The following is a 16,374-nucleotide window of genomic DNA, read 5'->3' as shown; positions in this document are numbered from 1 at the left end:
GGTCTGGCCCCACACTGAGTGAACGCTGCGGGCAACACCGGCCAACTTCCCCGTCCATTCCAACCATTGAAACGGTTGTCGTTTCCAACAGGAATATTTGTTCCCATTTTGGAGATAAATATCCAAACTGCCTGGAAGAAAGGACAAATCCCTGTCAGGAAAGGAAAGGCTGATTGGCCGGATTGCATGACGTACATGGGCTCCGCTCTCTGTGCGTGACAAGGTACTCACAGGGGTCATTCTTTGTGCCCCTCCCACCGCCTCCTGATTGTCCTGGTTAAATTTGCGTTGGGCTGTGATTAACCTTTTCACAGCAAACTTTGTGACAAACTTTAGGTTTGTGTGCAGGATCTTCCTCCTGAACATTTTTGAGTGGATGTTTAATACCCAACTGTCAACATATTTATGGCGGTGTTTACTCTTTTAGTCATTTTCTTTCTTTTTGTGGAATTTCATCAGGTCATGGAGCTGTTTACCAATTTGTTCCATTAATTACGAGATGGATTTCCATTACTTTGTGCAATTTAAAGTGTGTATAAAAAGATAAAGATCAACTTTATTTATCCCAAAAGGAAATTATTTTGCCAGAGTAGAGAAACAGTAAACAAAGGTTAGTTAAATACACAATTACAGAATGTGTTAAGTAGAAATCAATCAACAATCAGTTTTTTTATACAATAAGTACAACAAATTTATGCAAAATGATGTATTACACAAGATCTTTGACAATAGAAATGAAACACAGGGGTTTTAATACTATTATTTTCAACATGCAATTCTTAATTTTAGGCATTTAAGTAATAATATTTCATTTGATTTAATTCATTTCAACTACAATACTGTTTTTGCACTTAATTGACAGTGTTATGTGGAAAAAGTTACCTTAACCCTCTCAATTAAATTCAATGTTTTATTTCTTAGAACTCACAGGTAGGAAAGACCTCCTGTGGTGTTCTGTGGTGCACCTTGGTGGTCTCAGACTGACAGGACGTCAGTGTGGCATGCAGGGGGTGGGAGGTGTTGTCCAGAATGCTGAGCAGCTTCCTCAGTATCCTCCTCTCTGACACCTCCACCACTGACTCCAGCTCCACCCCCAGGACAGACCCAGCTCTCCTGATGAGCGTGTTGAGTTTGTCCGTGTCAACTGCCTTCAGTCTGCTGTCCAGCACACTACAGCGCAGAAGATGACGCTGGAGACCACCGAGTGATAAAACATCTGCAACATATTTCTGCAGACATTGAAAGATCTGAGCCTCCCGAGGAAGTACAGTCAGCTTGGACCTTTCTTAAACACAGTCCAGTCCAGTCCAGTTTGTTGTCTACGTGGACACCCAGGTACTTGTAGTTGTCCACAATGTCCACCTCTGTTCTATTGATGGTAACTTGGTTTGGACGGGTCTTCCATCTTCTGAAGTCCACCACCAGCTCCTTTCTCTTAGATATGTTGAGCTGCAGGTGGATGAGTCCGCACCACTCTACAAACCTGCCCATCACACTTCTGTACTCAGCCTCCCGGCCCTGCTGATGCAGCCCACAATGGCAGAATTGTCTGAAAATGTCTGCAGGTGGCAGGACTGTGACCAGAACCTGAAGTCTGAGGTAGGGTGACCAGATGCCCCAGTTTGACATGCTGACAAACGGGCCATTTGGCAGATCATAAAACACGTATGTCAAACCTGAGGCCTGACTGTCAATAACAATGCTGGACCCCATCGCAATTTCTGAACGTTAATGGAAGTGTGAAACTGTCTCGCATAAAGTGGGACATCTGGTCTCTCTAGTCTGAGGTGTAGAGTGTGAACAGGAAGGGAGACAGGACCGTCCCCTGTGGTGCACCAGTGCTGCTTCTGATGATGTCGGATGTAATGTCACGAAACCTCACATACTGTGGGCGGCCTGTGAGGTAGTCGTAATCCAGGCAACCAGTGCAGACTCCACCTTCATGTCAAGTAGCTTATTGCTGAACAGGTCAGGTCGGATGGTGTGGAATGCACTGGAGAAGTAAAGAACGTGACCCTCACAGTGCTGCCTGCTTCCTCCAGCTGAGAATAAGCTCTGTGCAGCATGATGATGATGGCATCCTCCATTCCCCTGTTGGGTTGCAGGAGGTCCAGTGATGATTCGATGACTGTGTGGAGGTGCCTCAGGAGGAGCCTCTCCAGTGACTTCATAACATGTGATGTTAGGGCCACACGTCTGTAGTCACTAATGTCAGGTTCTGCCCCGGCTCGGGGTTTATGTCTGAATTCTCTGTGTAATTTTACTTTTCTTATGTTTATACTTTGTCATCTAAATGCAGTTTAGTTGGGTTCTGTTCATTGCTTTTCTTTGTGTATGCTTTAGTCACAGGTTTTCATTCTTTGGTTATCATTTAGTTTTGCAGTCATTTATTTATTCATGGTCTTCTGTAGTAGTTATGTAGTCTCCAGTTTTGTTTTATTTACAACCCCAATTCCACTGAAGTTGAGACGTTGTGTAAAATGTAAATAAAACAGAATACAATGATTTACAATCCTCTTCAACCTATATTCAATTGAATACACCACAAAGACAAGATATTTAATGTTCAAACTGATAAACTTTTTTGTTTTTGTGCAAATATTTGCTCATTTTGAAATGGATACCTGCAATACATTTCAAAAAAGCTGGGACAGTGGTATGTTTACCACTGTGTTACATCACCTGTCCTTCTAACAACACTCAATAAGCGTTTGGGAACTGAGGACAATAATTGTTGAAGCTTTGTAGGTGGAATTCTTTCCCATTCTTGCTTGATGTGCGACTTCACTTGTTCAACAGTCCGGGGTCTCTGTTGTTGTATTTTGTGCTTCATAATGCGCCACACATTTTCAATGGGCGACAGGTCTGGACTGCAGGCAGGCCAGTCTAGTACCTGCATGCTTTTACTAAGAAGCCACACTGTTGTAACACGTGTAGAATGTGGCTTGGCATTGTCTTGCTGAAATAAGCAGGGACGTCCCTGAAAAAGACGTTGCTTGGATGGCAGCATGTGTTGCTCCAAAACCTGGATGTACCTTTCAGCATTGATGGTGCCATCACGGATGCTGGCTTTTGAACTTTGTGCTGGTAACAATCTGGATGGTCTTTTTCCTCTTTTGTCCGGAGGACGCGACATCCATGATTTCCAAAAACAATTTGAAATGTGGACTCATCAGACCACAGACCACTTTTCCACTTTGCGTCTGTCCATTTCAAATGAGCTCAGGCCCAGAGAAGGCGGCGGCATTTCTGGATGTTGTTGATGTATGTCTTTCACTTTGCATGGTAGAGTTTTAACTTGCACTTGTAGATGTAGTGACGAACTTTGTTAACTGACAATGGTTTTCTGAATTGTTCCTGAGTAAGATCCTTTACACAATGATGTTGGTTTTTAATGCAGTGCCGCCTGAGGGATCGAAGGTCACGGGCATTCAGTACTGGTTTTTAGCCTTGCCGCTTATGTGTAGAAAGTTCTCCAGATTCTCTGAATCTTTTGATTATATTATGGACTGTAGATGATGGAATTCCTAAATTCCTTGCAATTGAATGTTGAGAAACATTGTTCTTAAACTGTTGGACTATTTTTTCACACAGTTGTTCACAAAGTGGTGATCCTCGCCCCATCTTTGATTGTGAACGGCTGAGCCTTTTGGGGATGCTCCTTTTATACCCAATCATGACACTCATGTGTTTCCAATTAGGTTTTCTTTGAACATTCATCAACTTTCCCGTCTTTTGTTGCTGCATCCCAACTTTTTTGAAACGTGTTGCAGGCATCCATTTCAAAATGAGCAAATATTTGCACAAAAACCACAAAGTCTATCAGTTTGAATATTAAATATCTTGTCTTTGTAGTGTTTTCAATTGAATATAGGTTGAAGAGGATTTGCAAATCATTGTATTCTGTTTTTATTTACATTTGTACAACATCTCAACTTCATTGGAATTTGGGGTTGTATCTTCAGTGTCTTATTGTCAGGTTGTATTCTGTTAGTCATGGGTTTTATTTTCTGTTATTGTTTACTGTGAATTCAGTTATTCATTGCATAATTCTGTAGTCACCGGTGTTGTTTTCTGTTCATTATTTATTCTCTGTTTAACCAGTAGTTTGTTTTGCCATTTTTATTGTATTCACTTTTATGTATCAGCCAGTATCAGTTCTGTTCTAGTTTTGGTTCTAATCATTAGTTTTCTGTTTTGTACTTTTTGACTCGTCACATTATTTCTTAATTTGCCCCCTTTGTTTTGCTCATGTTAATTATTGTTTTGTCTTGTACACGTCCCATTTTTCACCGTTAGTTTTTCCTGTCACTTAAGTTAGTTCTCTTGGTCCTGTCTGCTTTGCTTTCATTTTCTTTGACAATCTTACACCTGCTTTCGTGTTTGTCATCCACGCCCCTTCCAGAACCTTCTGCACACCTGTTCCTTATTTCACGCCCCCATTAATCCACCAGTATTTAAGCCCTCACAGTCTCACAGTCCCTCGCCCTATTGTTGACTTTGTTCACTCTCTCGCCTTTCGTTCGTGTCCTGTTTGCTCCATAGTGTTCTGACCTTGCTTGTTTGTTCCAACCTCGGCCTTGCTGTAATCCTGAACTCAGCTTGTTTTTTGACTCTGCCTCTGTTTTTGCTTGTGATACTCCTCGACGCCATGTGTATGACATCAACTTGGTTTTTTGGACCACGTCCCAGCCTGTACGCTGCCTGATACCTCTGCCTCATTATCTGAATACGTGTGTAATGAATCTACTGCCTGGTTACAAGATAAAGCCTTTTATTCATCACAACCAACCATGCCTGTGAGTCTGCATGTGTCTCCTACTGCTTCCTGTGTCAAGCCACCACAAGCCCTGACAACTAAGTGTGTTTGGGTTCTTTTTCTTGGGCACAGGAACCACACATGAGGTTTTCCACCACTCAGGAACAACCATCTGGCTCAGGCTCAAGTTGAAGATATGCTGGAAAATTCCTCACAGCTGGATAGCACATCCCTTCAGCTCTCTGGGGCTGAGGCTGTCAGGACCTGCAGCCTTTCCGGGAGACAGGTGACTAAATTCTCACATCCTCAGCAGTGATGGTGATGGGAGAGGATGGAGAGAGCCCCAATTGAGAAGGGGGCAGGAGCAAGCGGAGGCGTTGAGGAGAATGAAGGTGTGTGGGAGGGAGGGGAGTATGGGCAGGTTGGTGGGAGAAGGGGGGTGGCAATAATAGGGGTGTGATGTGAGTGCACAGGGGAAGGGGAGCAATGAGAGGAGCTGGAGAAAGTGTGGGCAGAATCCTTGTCAAATATGTTGAAGAACAGGATTAGGTCATTGGCCTCATGGTCTCCTTCCATCCCTGGTCCATCTTCTTACCAGGACCAGTGATGGTTCTCATCCCCTTCCAGAACTCCCTCATGGTAGTCTGATGGAGCTTGTGCTCCAGCTCCCTCCTGTAACTGTCCTTCCCCCTGTGATCTTCTCCCTCAGTTCTGTCAGTCAGCTCTGTTGGCTCTAGTACCAACTACAAACTCTCAAAGGAGAACCAGATCAACATCGGCGGAACAGCTCCAAGTCCCTTCTTATAAAAACACTTATGGACAAAGATCATTCTTCTACATCTATACTAAGGTGTGGAATGATATCCCTCTGGGCATTAGAACTATCAGCTCAGAGATACTATTTAAAAAAACTTACAGAGACGATTTATTGAATAGTCAATAACCACTGATCTACCTATACTCAACAAAAATATAAACGCAACACTTTTGGTTTTGCTCCCATTTTGTATGAGATGAACTCAAAGATCTAAAACTTTTTCCACATATAAAATATTACCATTTCTCTCAAATATTGTTCACAAACCAGTCTAAATCTGTGATAGTGAGCACTTCTCCTTTGTTGAGATAATCCATCCCACCTCACAGGTGTGCCATATCAAGATGCTGATTAGACACCATGATTAGTGCACAGGTGTGCCTTAGACTGCCCACAATAAAAGGCCACTCTGAAAGGTGCAGTTTTATCACACAGCACAATGCCACAGATATCGCAAGATTTGAAGGAGCGTGCAATTGGAATGCTGACAGCAGGAATGTCAACCAGAACTGTTGCTCGTGTATTGAATGTTCATTTCTCTACCATAAGCCGTCTCCAAAGGCGTTTCAGAGAATTTGGCAGTACATCCAACCAGCCTCACAACCGCAGACCACGTGTAACCACACCAGCCCAGGACCTCCACATCCAGCATGTTCACCTCCAAGATCATCTGAGACCAGCCACTCGGACAGCTGCTGGAACAATCGGTTTGCATAACCAAAGAACTTCTGCACAAACTGTCAGAAACTGTCTCAGGGAAGCTCATCTGCATGCTCGTCTTCCTCATCGGGGTCTCCACCTGAGTCCAGTTCGTCGTTGTAACCAATTTGAGTGGGCAAATGCTCACATTCGCTGCCGTTTGGCACATTGGAGAGGTGTTCTCTTCACGGATGATGCGAAGGAGATGTGTTGCACTGCATGAGGCAAATGGTGGTCACACCAGATACTGACTGGTATCCCCCCCAATAAAACAAAACTGCACCTTTCAGAGTGGCCTTTTATTGTGGACAGTCTAAGGCACACCTGTGCACTAATCATGGTGTCTAATCAGCATCTTGGTATGGCACACCTGTGAGGTGGGATGGATTATCTCAGCAAAGGAGAAGTCCTCACTATCACAGATTTAGACTGGTTTGTGAACAGTATTTGAGGGAAATGGTAATATTGTGTATGTGGAAAAAGTTTTAGATCGTTGAGTTAATCTCATACAAAATGGGAGCAAAACCAAAAGTGTTGCGTTTATATTTTTGTTGAGTATATTTCAACAGTTCTTTTAGTCAGACAGGAAAGATTGTTTTACCTGCTTTACATGTTTCGGCTACTTCCTGTAGCCTTACTCAGAAGCGTCACAAGATGGGGAAGTGATGTGTCTTATAGGCTGCTACTTCTTGATTTGGCCAGACAGCAGGGGGAACTTATGCCCCCTACTGTCTGACGTCTTCTCCAGGACGGCATCCCATGTATGTGATAGGGTGTAGGTCCCCTCATCTCGATTCATGCTTCTTGGACCTCGCTTGCGGATCTCGATGGCCTCTCTGATCCAGCGGTGGTATTTGTTGCTTTCAGCACGTATGACCCTGGCATTGGTCCAGTCCATGATGTGATTTTTTCTCTTGCAATGGTCGGATATGGCTGATTTGAAATTGCATTTGAAATTGAAATAGTTAACTTAAGAAGACAGTATGAAATTTCACAAATGCACTGATCTACCTTTCTCACTTGTCTGACCTTTTTATCTTTTTATTTATGTATTTATGATTTTATGAATGTGTGCTGTATGTTAGGTTTATTGTCCACATGATTGAATGAAATGATTGTTTGTGTGTAGGTTTATGTGTAAAACAGGAACCTGCTGTAAAACAGTTTTAACTGAGTCAGGCCTGGGGTAATGTGCAATTGTGCTTTTAACCTTTTTCCTGTATAATAAATGAAATGAAATGAAATGAAGTTCAAGCTGCACCCTCTTCAGCTCTTTTCTGTCTCCACTCCTGAAAGCAGCCTTCTTCCTGCTCAGTGTCACCTTGATATCCTATTCTTGGTTTGTTGTTGGGGTAATGGTGCACAGTCTTGGTTGGGGTGATATTGTCTGTACAGAAGTTGATATAATTCGTTATGCAGTCCGTAATGCTTTCGATGTCCTCCCCCTGCACATCACACAGCACAGCCCAGTCGGTCACCTCAGTCGGCTGTGACACTCTATGCTTCCTTGACATTAGCATGCAGTAGGTCTATAGTCTTATTGTCTCCTGTTTTCTAGTCCACGCACTGCTTGAAATTGGGAAGGGATGATGAAATGGTAACATGATTAAAATCCCCAGAGATGGCAACGAAAGCACTGGGGTGTAACGTCTGCAGCCTCGCTGTCGAGGAGAAGATGACATCACTGGCCCACGACGCATCTGCTGACGCATCTTATGTTCCCCATCACAATGGAAGGAACATACAGCTGATGTCTCCTCTTCCTTTGCCACCATCTCCACCTGGCTCTACAGCCCCGACATTTCCTCTGCAGTTCTTTAGGGATATCATGTCTTTCCCCATTTGGACAACTCTGTCAGAGCTCCATCAGCTGGTCCCTGGTGTTAACAACGGAGACCTGGTGCTGCTCCACCATGGCCAGGACCCAGCTTCAGAAAAGTACTCCAAACACCAGGAAAACAATAAATAAGCAGCACATATTCACTGGCCAGTAATTATTATCTATTAGAGTAAAAAGACACAACAACAAGGAGCAACTCTGGCAGGTAGCTGTCCATAACAGTGCCGGAAAAAAACAAAAACAAAAAAAGAACTAGTAGCCCTAGTTATCCATCTCACAGTCTTTGAAGGTGCTTTTCAGGACATCCTTAAATCTCTTCTTTGGAGCGCCGATGCTTCTGGTTGCTATATCTAGCTGATCAAAGAGAAGGTTCTTAGGGAGATGATGTGTATCCATTCAGGCCGTATGTCCAGACAATTGTAATATATATTCTGTTGCAGCATAGCCTCAGTGCTTGTCATAGAACACCAGTCAAGAACCTCGACACTGTACGATCATACAACATGGTGTTCAGGATTGTCCGTAAATATTTTTGGTGAAATTTCTCCAGCTGTGTTACTTGATATCAGTACGTCGTCCAAGTGTCAGAACCACACAGAAGTGTCGGTATGATAACAGCTTGATAGACTTGTTTCTTGGTCTTGAGCTCAAGTTCATGGTTATCAAAGACACACTTACATAGCTTGCCAAATGAAGCAGTGCAATTTGAAGTAGTGAACTGAAAATACTCGTACACATAACAGAAATGTGTATAGTGGCACAGATACTGAGGTGTGTATCCCATTACCCAAAGCAAAATGTTAAGTAATATTAATCTTTAAATGGAATGCATTTATATATAAATGCATTTTAAAAATACACCTTACAGTACAGTAGGACCCAGAGTAGGCCCTTAGGGACCCTCAACTGTTACACAGATGAAGGCACATAGGGTTTCATAATCTTTACATGCACATTATGAAAGGCAATAAAATAAAAAGACAGATTGCACACTTTAGGCAGATGCCTCATTAAGCTCTTTAAGTTTTATGATTTTACATTTTGCGTTACATGATGTAATGCAAAATGAAAACCTAGAGCCAATTGTAAATTGTCTGGCAGTTTTACATTTTGGGGCTGTTAGGGTTACCCTGAAAATTACCTCTTCTGTAGTTTTACATTCAGAATTTTTTTGACTTATTCTTCTGTTCATTTTCTTAGTCATCTCATTTATGTAATAATTCATATTCTGCACAAACAGTCCTTTCATTTCAGTGAATGTTGTTTGATAATATGAGAGGGCGTATCGCCTCCTCCCCTAGAACTGATAATTTTAACAGGGTAGTCATGAGTGACTGTAACCTGTCTACTGTCTGTTAAATGCCACATACAGTTCTTTGTGAAGCTTTGTGTTCTGGTTGAGGTTTTGACAAAAAAAGTCGTTACCTGTTGGAATCTCAAAGACTTGTATGATGACATGTCAGCAAACGTGGGTACAAAACGTTTCTGAAAGATCAGAAGACGATGAGATCAATCCAGCTTTGAAGTTATGAGCCAGGACTTGCATCAGACACTGTGGCGTTGAAGATGAAGATCATATTCAGGATGTGTGAAAGAACATAAATTAATTCTGTCTCTGAAGATTCCAGCGTGTTTATGTTTTCAAAATGTGAAGGATTTTCATTTAAATCAATACAGAAATATTCAGGATCCTGCATAGTCTATCATATTGTGTTCTTTCATGACACATTCCTGAGTTGCAATACCTTCTCCATCCACAGGGGCATGAAGCACTATAACTAGGAAAGCAGTGTGAAGAAGGAAGAAGAAGTAGAAGAAAAAAGAAAATAGGGCCTGGCACTTACTCCCAGATTCTATAGCATGAAGCAGATGAAAATGTATGATTCCTAATGAATGGGACACCAGTCTGACTCGGGTTATTTCCCCAGCCAGAGACGGACCCATTTAAATTTGGATGGACTAGGACGATGCAGATGAAGTGTCTTGTGTCTTGGGTGCGTGACTGGAAATCATGGGAGATGATCCCATGACTCCTTACTTACTGAATATAAGAAAGCATGGAAAAACAAAAAAACCACTGCATGACAACGGATGAGATGATGAGGAACTCTTCTTTTGACAATATTTCTCTACAATGACAAACAGAAGTATTGCAGTGAGTTTGGCAATTGGACAAGAAAGAGATATAAATTTTTCAAGTCTCCTTTTGCTTTTATATGTGAGACCACTTCAGTCACACTGCTGTGACGTGCAACACCTAAAGACTCCTAAAGACACAAACACTCTTCAAATCTTATAGGCTCTGTGGACCTCTTCTCTGAACTCTGATCTTTAGGTCTTTCCATAGATTTTCTGTTGGATTCTAGTCAGGTGATTGGCTGGACCATTCTAGCAGCTTTATTTTCATTCTTTGAAACCAGCTGAGAGTTTCCTTGGCTGTGTGTTTGGGATCATTGCCTTGCTGAAATTTCCACTCTCATTTTATCTTAATCATCTTGTTAGATTTTTTTTATCAAGAATGTCTTAGTACATATTTCCATTCATCCTTCCTTCAATTTTATGATGTTTGTCAGTGTTGTATGCTGACAAACAGCCCCACAACAAGATGTTCCACCTCCAAACTTCACTGTTGGTGTGCTGGTTTTGGGCTGATGTGCAACGCCGTTTATGGTGGGTATTATGGCACCCAAATAATTCACTTTTGGCATCATCTGACCTGACTATATTCTTCCAGTTTTTCGCAGGATTGTCTAAATGTTGTGCAGCAAATTTTAAATGAGCTTCAACATGCTTTGTTTTCAGCAATGAAGTCCTGTGTGGTGAGCGTTCAGGCCATGGTGGTTGAGCGCATTACTTACTGTTTTGTTTGCAACAGCTGTACCTGCTAATTCCAGGTCTTTCTGAAGTGGTCCTTAGCTCTTTGACAGCTCTTCTGATAATTGTTTTCAGACCCCTATCAAAAACCTTGTGAGGAGCATCTGGTCATGGCCTGTTTATGGTGAAATCATATTCTTTCTATTTTCAGATTATGGCTCCAACAGTGCTCACTGGAACATTCAGAAGTTTAGAAATCTTTCTGCAACCAATGCCATCAGCATGTTTTGCAACAATAAAGTTGTGAAGGTCTTCAGAGAGCTCTTTGCTTTTACCCATCATGAGATGTTTGTGTAAAACCTTGGTAAAGATACACCTTTTTAAAGGCCATCAGTTGGGATTGAACCAGCTGATATTAATTTGCACAGATAAGGGGCAGGATTAGGCTCTAATTTCTGATAGATTTCCACTGGTGTCTTGGCCCTCCATGCATCCTTTTTGCACATCCCTTTCTTCACGTGTTCAATACTTTTTCCTGTGTCCTTTCACATTATTACACATAACTTAATTTCTGTATTTATTTGTTTTGGTTTCTTATATGTGTTGATTCCTTGGGTTGTTACTGTGATCTGGTGAAAATGACATGTCACTAGCACCTTTAGAAATATATTTACTGAGAAAAAATGGTGATGTGTTCAATACTTATTTTTCTCACTGTATATATGATGTGGATAGTCAATCAAAGAGGTCAGATTTTAATCAAAAATGCTTTCAATATGATTTGAACTTGCAGTCTGAACAAAGGAACAGAACCATTGATTGACAGATGAGCCTAACTGTGTTTCATTTTACAGGTCCATGATTTTCACTGCTTGATTGTTTGGACAATTAATTCATAAGAACACTGGATTTTATAAATAAGTGGATACTGAGCTGCACTTTCTCCGTCTTTGACTCTTCATTGTTGTGCTGTGTTTCATTTATTTATTTATTTATTTTTTGGGAATATGGCCACAGCATATAGTCACCCCCATGAGTCTGGTCTGCTTGAGGTTTCTTGCTATAACCAAAGAGCACTTGTGGGAGTTTTTCCCCTGAGCACTGTTGTCAATATTCTTGCTCAAGGGGTAGTTAGGGTTAGAGCTTACCTTTGTGGAGCCCCTTAGGCTGATTTATGCTGTGATTTGGTGATGTATAAATAAATTGAATGTGAGAAGGACATGAGAAAAAACATAGAGTAAGTCCAGAAATGGAGCTACAGCGGCTTGTGTATTAAGCACCCCCTCCACACACACACACACACACACACACACACACACACACACACACACACACACACACACACACACACACACACACACACACACACACACACACACACACACACACACACACACACACACACACACACACATATAAAGTAGTTTCCCAACTGCACCAACATGGGGAGTCGTCCTCAATTTCAATTCAATTCCAATTTAATTCTTTTATATAGCGCCAAATCACAACAGAGTTGCCTCAAGGTGCTTCACACAGGTAAGGTCTAACCTTACCAACCCCCAGAGCAACAGTGGCAAGGAAAAACTCCCTCTGAGGAAGAAACCTCAAGCAGACCAGACTCAAAGGGGTGACCCTCTGCTTGGGCCATGCTACAAACATAAATTACAGAAACAATTCACGGACGAATATACAAGAATTGCTGTTGGTGCACAGGACAGGAGGGTCGCCAACACAAATACAACTCCCATCTCTGGAGGGAGCTGCACATTAAACAGAGAAAAAACAGAATTAGGCATCAGAAAGACAAAAAAAAAATACTGTATAATTTGAAAAACAGAAAGACATACAAAAAAAGATATACACACATAAAACAGAAGAAATACTAAGGTGATCACTGGCTGCTAGCCCTAAACTACTTCACTAAAAGACCCAGAATTTATGTAAAGTTGAGGCCGTGGCACGCTCCAATTACTAATAACATGAATTAAAAGAGTAAAAAGCGTAAAACAAAACTGTACCAGTATGCTAGCCATATGAAAGGGAAAATAAGTGCGTGTTAAGTCTGGACTTGAAAATCTCCACAGAATCTGATTGTTTTATTGACACAGGAACATCATTCCACAGAACAGGCGCACGATAAGAGAAAGCTCTGTGACCCGCAGACTTCTTATTCACCTTAGGGACACAAAGTAGTCCTGCACCCTGAGAACGTAAAGCCCGGGCCGGTACGTAAGGTTTAATTAGGTCAGCTAGGTAGGGAGGTGCCAGTCCATGAATAATTTTATAGGTTAGTAGCAGAACCTTAAAATCTGATCTCACTGGGACAGGAAGCCAGTGAAGAGATGCCAAAATGGGTATAAAATCGGTCCTCAGTTTGCTTGCCGGCACATAGTCACATCATAACTCCACCCTCTTGCTGATGTCTATACAACTCTACGTGAGGCTACAATTTCCCACAGTGGGTTTCACAAATAATAACAACTTTATATATACGACTTGGAATATTTAACCTTCTCAGTTCTTGACTCGACAGCTACATTTCTGTTCATTCTGATTGGACCGACACACATTCTGATGTTGTATTTTTCTTCTGATTGATTACATCAAATGATGAACAGGCTGTAAACCCCACCGAGAGTTTGGCCCCTAAGAATAAACGTGACTGGGCGTTTAGACAACTGACCTCTCAGCTCTCTGTTGGGACTCTGAGTACAAGTCTCGTCAATGTATCCTGTTCCCACTCTGGGATTTTTATGTGTATGTATGGAGAAGTAAAAACCAGCCTCAGAGACTCTATGAAGCTACACCTACCCACAATTCCCCTGCGATCTGAAGTTCTGCGTGGAAGTTTACGGGCACATACAACGGAATAAGGGCCGGCAACAGCACAGTCTTTGTGGTCTTCTACATTGTTCAGCCCTACCTTGGTGCAGTGTGGTGCAGGGACCAGGTGTTGCTGTGTGCGGATTCTCAGTGTCACCGTGCACAGTGGGAGGACAAAGACAGTATTGAGGAGACAGGCATGTAGCAGGGAGCAGCGCAGGATACTCTTACAGACTCTCCAGTGTTTGTGCCAAATCCTCCCTCCACACACACAACAGACGCTGTGTTCACTTTCTCCTCACTCCCAGCTTTGTCCTGTCTGGCTCTTTTCTTTCTCTCCCTCCTGTTCCCTTCACTGCCTCCTCTCTGTTTTTGTCTGGAGCAGGTTGGTTTGCAATGGAGTCGGCATCTAGGGTGTAGATGAGAGGCCCCGATAGCAGAGGGTCTAAGTACTGACTTCAGCATTTGAAACCGTTCCCTCAAGCACTGCGAGACAAAGAGGGGGAACACAACACATTCGGGCTGCACTTCATATTGTCTGTTAAAGGCCAACGTGGAACATCGTTTTACTTTAAAGTGGGATTTCAAGTTGTAACATCTTGTTTTTTGGTTTGTTTTTTTGTTCCTTTATTGGGAAACAAATTTCCCAAAGGATATGACATTGCACATAAATGCATCAGATTAATGCTGATAACACAAGAGAAGCACAAGACACAAGGAAGATGCACGTCATCACATCCACGACACTATGGAACCACCTTTCGTGCTAGATGAAAACCATCGAGGTAGACAACCAGTCCATCCCAACCTCTCGAAAGTAACTGTCCATCAATCACAGGCAGATGAAGCACAGGCATCCCCCTGGACTCCACTAGCCACTTGGATCCTCAAGCTGAAGCACCTATCTACTGGATCATGTCTAGAGAAATGCACCACATTGCCAAAAAGTCATAGCTGATGTCTCCCCACAACACAGGTTTTCATCTGAGTTTTCCAAGTAGCCACTCATTTGACACAAAGTCATTCCAGCAGTACCCAAGGATCCTCCGAGGAGACCTAGTACCAAAGATATCCACTCCTTTTCATTTCATTTTTTTCCATTTTCATTTATTTATATAGCGCCAAATCACAACAAGCTGCCTCAAAGTGCTTCACACAAGTAAAGTCTAACCTTACAAACCTCTAGAGCAAACACACAGGTGACAGTGGTAAGGAAAAAACATGGAGATATGATGGACCTCCTTGGCCAATCCAGAACACACTGGGAACACACAATTCCCATCAAGCCTGGGAACATCTGTAGAAACCCAAGCAGGAACTGCAGGCTGTGTCTCTTTTGGCCTGCTGCCAATTTGCCCTGGATAATGGATGGAAAATAGATGGAGCTTTGAGTTTTTCAACAAACTGCACAGGAAGCATTCTGCTGTCATTGTGACAAATTCCTTGCAGTCCCTGGCAGACTGCCTTGAAAAACGTCATTTGGCTACATTAGCCTAATCACAATGAATGACCATTTTGATACCATTTGTTTTTTTCAGTCTGATGTCATACCTTGTTAAGCTGGAGCAAGACTGCACAATCTCCAAGGCAAAAATCAGGACTAATTTGAGGTTGAGCAAAACCCAGATTCATTAAGGGTAAGTGAATGGTGTCACTCTGAAGTAATCCATACTGTACGTGAGGCTGATGGATTCAAATCCAGTTATTCAAATGTGCAGTGCACCCAGAAAGTATTCACAGCACTTCACTTTATCCACATTTTGTTGTTTCAGTCTTATTCTAAAATGGATAAATTAAAATGGTTCCTCAAAATTCTACACACAATACCCATAATGACAATGAGAACAAGGCCCCTCCCTGAGCCTGGTTCTGCTGGAGGTTTCTTCCTGTTAAAAGGGAGTTTTTCCTTCCCACTGTAGCCAAGTGCTTGCTCACAGGGGGTCGTTTTGACCGTTGGGGTTTTACATAATTATTGTATGGCCTTGCCTTACAATATAAAGCGCCTTGGGGCAACTGTTTGTTGTGATTTGGCGCTATATAAAAAAATTGATTGATTGATTGATTGAAGGCTTTTTTGAGATTTCTGCTAATTAATTAAAAATAAAAACTAAGAAATCACGTACATAAGTATTCACAGCCTTTGTTATGAAGCTCAAAATTGAACTCAGGTGCATCCTTTTTCCACTGATCATCCTTGAGATGTTTCTACAACTTAACTGGAGTCCACCTGGGGTAAATTCAGTTGATTGGACATGATTTGGAAAGCCACACACCTGTCTACATATAAGGTCCCACAGTTGACAGTCAGAGCACAAACCAAGCATGGTCAAAGGAATTGACTGTAGACCTCCGACACAGGATTGTTTTGAGGCACAAATCTAGGGTAGGATACAGAAGCATTTCTGATAATTTGAAGGTTCTAATGAGCACAGTGACCTCATCACTTGTAAATGGAAGATTTTCTGATCCACCAGGACTATTCCTAGAGCTGGCCGCCTGTCTAAACTGAGCAATCAGGGGAGAAGGGCCTTAGTCAGGGAGGTAACCAAGAACCCAATGGTCACTTTGTCAGAGCTCCGGCATTCCTCTGTGGAGAGAGGAAAACCTTCCAGAAGGACAACT

General features: G+C 42.2%; 1 long non-coding RNA gene across 1 annotated transcript; it reads left to right on the top strand.

Moving 5' to 3' along the window:
• Positions 1-311: 311 nt before the first annotated feature.
• Positions 312-11,056, top strand: LOC117509096. The gene is made up of 3 exons (XR_004560242.1): positions 312-322; positions 3,436-3,440; positions 10,947-11,056. It is a non-coding gene; the product is annotated as an uncharacterized LOC117509096 (long non-coding RNA).
• Positions 11,057-16,374: the final 5,318 nt, after the last annotated feature.

The sequence above is a fragment of the Thalassophryne amazonica genome, chromosome 4 (assembly GCF_902500255.1).
Source record: "Thalassophryne amazonica chromosome 4, fThaAma1.1, whole genome shotgun sequence".
Lineage (NCBI taxonomy): Eukaryota > Metazoa > Chordata > Actinopteri > Batrachoidiformes > Batrachoididae > Thalassophryne > Thalassophryne amazonica.
The sequence above is the reverse complement of the archived record's forward strand: the minus strand, read 5'-3'. Positions and strand labels throughout refer to the sequence as shown.